We start from the raw sequence: 5,547 nt of genomic DNA on the forward strand, positions 1-5,547 counted from the left end.
CGTTTCTATCATGAGCTTTTAATTCAATATCTCTCTATTTACTATCTCCTACTTTGCACTTCATAGACCTTAACCATATAGGCTTGTGTCTTCCAACTCTTCTAGTGCCTCGTGGAGCCCAGCTGAACGTTTGGGTGAACTAATCTCTCTTAGGGAGTGCAAAGAGCATGCCCAAACCATCTCCATTTACCCCTCATTATGATCTTCTCCACATAATTATGGCACTTGAGTAATCTCCCTTATAGTTTCATTTCTAATCCTGTCCTGCCATTTAACTCCCAATATCCTTCTGAGGGCTTTGTTCTCAAATCTACTAAATCTATTGGAAATTGTTTCATTGTCATACCATGACTCATGTCCATATAATAACACCGATCTACATATATATATATATATATATATATATATATATATATATATATATATATATATATATATATATATATATATGTATATGTATATGTATAGATCTGTGTATATATGCATATATATATATATATATATATATATATATATATATATATATATATTTATACTGTATATATGTATATTTATATAAATAGAGATATATATAGTCAGACGCTTGTTCTTTTTTATTTATGGGAAATTTCGCTACGAAACAATTCCACGGATTCAAAGCTTATCCATTTAGAATTCAGAAAATTTAGAATCCAGTTATATCACAAGCAACAAAAAACAGCCAATTCTATGAAATTTAGCTGCAAGAGAGTTCAACCACGCCTCTGTAGGTGAAAGACGAATGTGACAGCGACTGCTATGCCCTATCTTATTCTTGTTCCATGTAGAGAAGCGACTAAAAGCGAAAAAGTATATATATATGCATATCGGAATGGCCAATCATCCCAACCTTTGTCCCCCACGTCATGAATTTCATGGGAAAGTTTATCAAAGAAATAGATTGCAGTACGCAATTGAATTGGAAAATGTATTCCGTCCATCTGTGGTGCGATGGCTGTGACCATTTATATTAAAATTACATCATGGAGTTTTTTCAGGCGAGGACGATTCACATCGAGAGGCACCAGAACAGTTCAACTGATTTGTCTTTAAGAAAGCGCCTCGAAACACTTTTCTTGCATCTGTTGTGTCAAATTTTGGAATGAGAACGAATTACCAAAAACTGATCTTGGAGGATATTAATCTGAGGTTAAACATTTACTAAGGCGATGCTTTAATGCATTGCATTTACATATTATTATTATTATTCTTTTAGTGGAATCTTTTGCTTCTTTATTCTGTCAAAACTATTTTCCATCAAGATATTCACATTATGGCTTTTAGTCATCATTTACGATTGCCCCACCTTGTGTGGAACACGGGCTCTTGCCTGTAAATTTATTCATCTGATACTAGATATCATACACCGGAAACCAAACTATAACTCCTATTCACGGTCATCATTTCGTTATCATGAATTTATTAAAATGATTAAGTAAGGACAAAAATTTCATATTCATCAATAAAACATATATATTTTAATATTGATGAAAATTTACCAATATTAGGATGGTGTTACATCACTGGGTTGACAAAAGGAGATATTAGGAATTAATTTCAAAAATTTTTATCGCTTGCAGTTTTCGGAATGTTGAAATATCCGTTATTTCAAAAAAAGTTTAAAGAATTAACTTTTGAAACTCGCCTCTCTCTATGTCTGTCTGTTCAGAAAGCTATCACTGTCATTAAAGAACAAATAGTGAATAATTTGACTCCTCGTTTGACGATATGTAAATATCGTTTACCCTTTTAGCTATGTTATAAATACAAAACACTGAAACGTCTTAGCTAAGAATTAAGTAATATACGCCCCTCGCTCTCTCTCTCTCTCTCTCTCTCTCTCTCTCTCTCTCTCTCTCTCTCTCTCTCTCTCTCTCTCTGTTCTTGAAATTAATAGAATTTCTGTTGATTATGTGTTTGCAAGCTCAGGTATTTTGTTTTAGAGGCAGCATTGCCAACACTTTCTCTTTTGCTAAGCTCAGCGTTGCCTGATACAATGTAAAGCTGTCCGACGTCTTCTTAGCTTCCCATAAAGTGTACCGGAATTAATAAAGCCAACTGTTCATCCACATTTAAAAGCTGAACGTAGTGGCTGTAACACATCATTGTTGACGGTTACATAATATAAATAAATATCAAACATTTTTTAAAAAGGTCATGAAATCTTCAATGAAAAAGTGGAGAGTATGTTTCCTCACCATTAGATTATATTGCTAATGAATTATTAGCTAATCATCATTTGGAGATGAAGGGTATGAAGACGCGAGTGATGAACGTAATTTACAAACAAAAGTAGAGAGGCACTCGGCGGAGATCATGTCTTCGCCAGGCCAAGCAGTCTTATTTTACTTTTAACTCCACTGCGTACTTGTACTTCGATGTATTTTCTTCAAAATCTAATGGATTTGTCCTTGGGACACAACCCATATGTCCACCAAATTTCGTTGAAATTGGTTCTGCAGTTTTTGCGCAAGGATTTTCACAAACAAAAGATAACAAGATTTTGGGCATTTAATTACCATTGCAAGTATTCTAAAATTACTTAAGTGTACTTGAACTTGGATGTATTTTACCCAAAATGTTACAAATTCATCCGTGGGTCAAACCCAACTTGACTATCAAGTTTGATCCATATCGATACAGTAGTTTTTAGGTAAAGTTGTTCACAAACAAATAAATAAATAAACTAACAAACAGACAAGAGTGAATACATACCCTTCACAGAATCTTCGATTTTGACATATGCATTATTTCCTTTAGGAGCTTCATAATCTCGACGTTAATAAGCATTTTTTGTTTTTCTCGTCCTTGATTTGGATTTTTATGTTGGCATTCCTGGTTAAAGAAATGACCTCTGATTTTGAATATAACGGCTCTCGCTATATTTTGTAACCCACTATGATATCGTTTAATTGGCAATTTTACTTCATATATATTTTGTGACAGCGATAATACAACAGTTTCGTAGGCAAAGGCACACGCGTTATACATTACTGAAATATTATATAATTAGTATACCCCACCCGTCAAAAAGGACTGCTAACTATTTAGATAGGTACACTCAAATTCAAATATATATATCTCCAGGCACGTTCTCTTTGATGTAAACGGATATTATGCATAAGAATGAAGACTCTTGTAAAAAGCAACGGGCTAAGAGCCAAGGGTGCTATTTCAGAGGTCTCACATATCTCTAAATGTTCCATGTTTTTCATTTGGCTCCCTTGAAATATGACATGGCTCCCTGGAGTACCATAAGGCTCACTATATCACCCGTAATGAACGTCACATAGTTTTATCTAGTTAATTAAGATTTAATATCTTTTGGGGTATACTTGAAGGCTGAAAATTGAAGAGAAAATGGTTGTGTATCATTACGTAAGAAGATGTTGTCGAGAAATGTAAAGCATTAATACTGGTTGAATAAAATGTTAAAATGAAAGTCATTAAAAAAGGTTGAAGAAAAGAAAAAAAAATGAAGTTGAATGAAGTCGAGGTCGAAGGCATAGGATCTCAGAAGAAAGATACTTTAAAGGTTTCTTTTTTTTTCTTTAAGGTCAGGAATGTGTCTTGCCATTTCTAACAACACTAAGTTAAGGATCTCGAATTCTGGTTAAGACAAATATGAAAAAAGGTAAACGAATCATACTTAGGGGCCTATTGGAAAGGTTCTCTGCTTGGCGATCTGCCAGACTGGGGTTCGTGTCCCGCTCAAGCTCGATAGTTTCTTGTAGTGTCTGCAACCTTATCATCCTTTTGAGCGAAAAATAGTGATTTTTTGAGGGGGTGGAATCCTATAGGTCTATCTGCTTAGCATGAGGAGTTATTGCCTGATCCTCATTGGTTCTAGCTGGAAGGAGTGGGGCTTTTTGACGCTGATCACACACACACACACACACACACACACACACACACACACACATATATATATATATATATATATATATATTGTCCTGCTAGGTACGGCATTGGCTTTGTCCTTTGCCTCTGCCATTCATGTGCGACTTTTAAAACCTTAAATGAGAAACACGTCTTTAATGAGAAGCAGAAATCCTAAGTAATTAACCAGAGGCTCTTAGAAATACTAAGGATAATAAAAATGGGCTCCAATCAGAGCAGCATGAATGAGATGTCCTATCAATCGGACATATTGAATGGATTACGTCTTGCTTCAGGGAATTATTGCACTGTTGCCAGCGAATAGTCTTTTTGTTTGCCGGGTGCGTTCTCTTTGAACCATGTTATAAGTGCTAATCGAATGCTGCTGTTTTTTGTCGTATTTGTGGGGATATATATATATATATATATATATATATATATATATGTGTGTGTGTGTGTGTGTGTGTGTGTGTGTGTGTGTGATCAGCGTTACTAGTCCACTGCAGAAGATATCACTCTGTTTATGGTCTTTCTGTGCCAGTCCACACCCGCAAACTTTCTTAGTTTGTAAGTCCATCGTCTTCTCTTACTGCCTCTGTTTCTTTTACAATCTCTAGTGACCAATGCTGTTATTCTTTAATGTCCATCTATTGCCTGCCATTCTCATTATACGTCGCCCCGTCCATTCCTTCTTATTATATGTTGTTAGAATATCCTCTACTTTAGTTTGCTGTCGTATCCATGTTGCTCTTTTTCGGTCTTTCAGTGTTATTCTCTTCATTATTTTTTCATAGCTCTTTGAGTTGTAACGAGCTCTTGTTCTAAGGCTATAATAAGACTTCAAGTTTCAGACTCAAGTTATTAATACTGGCTGGACAATTTTTATTTTTTATTTTGAGAAGGTGGCATTTCAATTCAGATGATCTCATTTTGTTTACCAAATGCCCTCCATCCCATCTCTAGAGGCTCGTCTATAACTCTTATGTGTTCTCTCTGCATTTGCATTAAACATGATCTTAGTTTTACTCATATTCATTATCAGTCCTCTATTTCTGCTTTTTCTATTCAAATATTCTATCATCTTTTGTAATTACTCCTATGATTCACTAAACACATCTATGTCATCTGCAAATCCTAAGTTGTTAAGGTATTCCTCCTTAATACTAGTTCCTACATTTTCCCAATCTAAATTCGTAAGACCTTCTTCTAGGCTTGCTGTGAATAAATTTAGGAGAGGTGTTGACTCCCTGTCTAACTCCTTTTTCAATCGGATTTTTCTCTCAATCTTTATGTAGTTTTAGGATGGCTGTACTTCCGGCATAGATATCTTTAAGTGTTCGAACAAAATATTAAATTTTCCCCTGTTTTCGTAGGGTTTTCATTACTGCTGATGTTTTGATAGAATCAAAGGCTATTCTATAAATGCCATACATTGTCGTTTGTCCTACTCTGTTGATTTTTACATTAGGTGGTTAATTACATGGATATGGTCAGTTGTTGAATGCTCACTTCTAAAGCCTGCCTACTCTCTTGGTTGATTAAGTTCATCTGTCTTTCTATTCGGCTTAATATGATCTTTGTAAATATTTTAGATATTACGGAGAATAAACTTATTGGGCAGTAGTGTATATAATATATATATATATATAT

Source organism: Palaemon carinicauda, chromosome 33 (genome assembly GCF_036898095.1).
Source record: "Palaemon carinicauda isolate YSFRI2023 chromosome 33, ASM3689809v2, whole genome shotgun sequence".
NCBI lineage: Eukaryota > Metazoa > Arthropoda > Malacostraca > Decapoda > Palaemonidae > Palaemon > Palaemon carinicauda.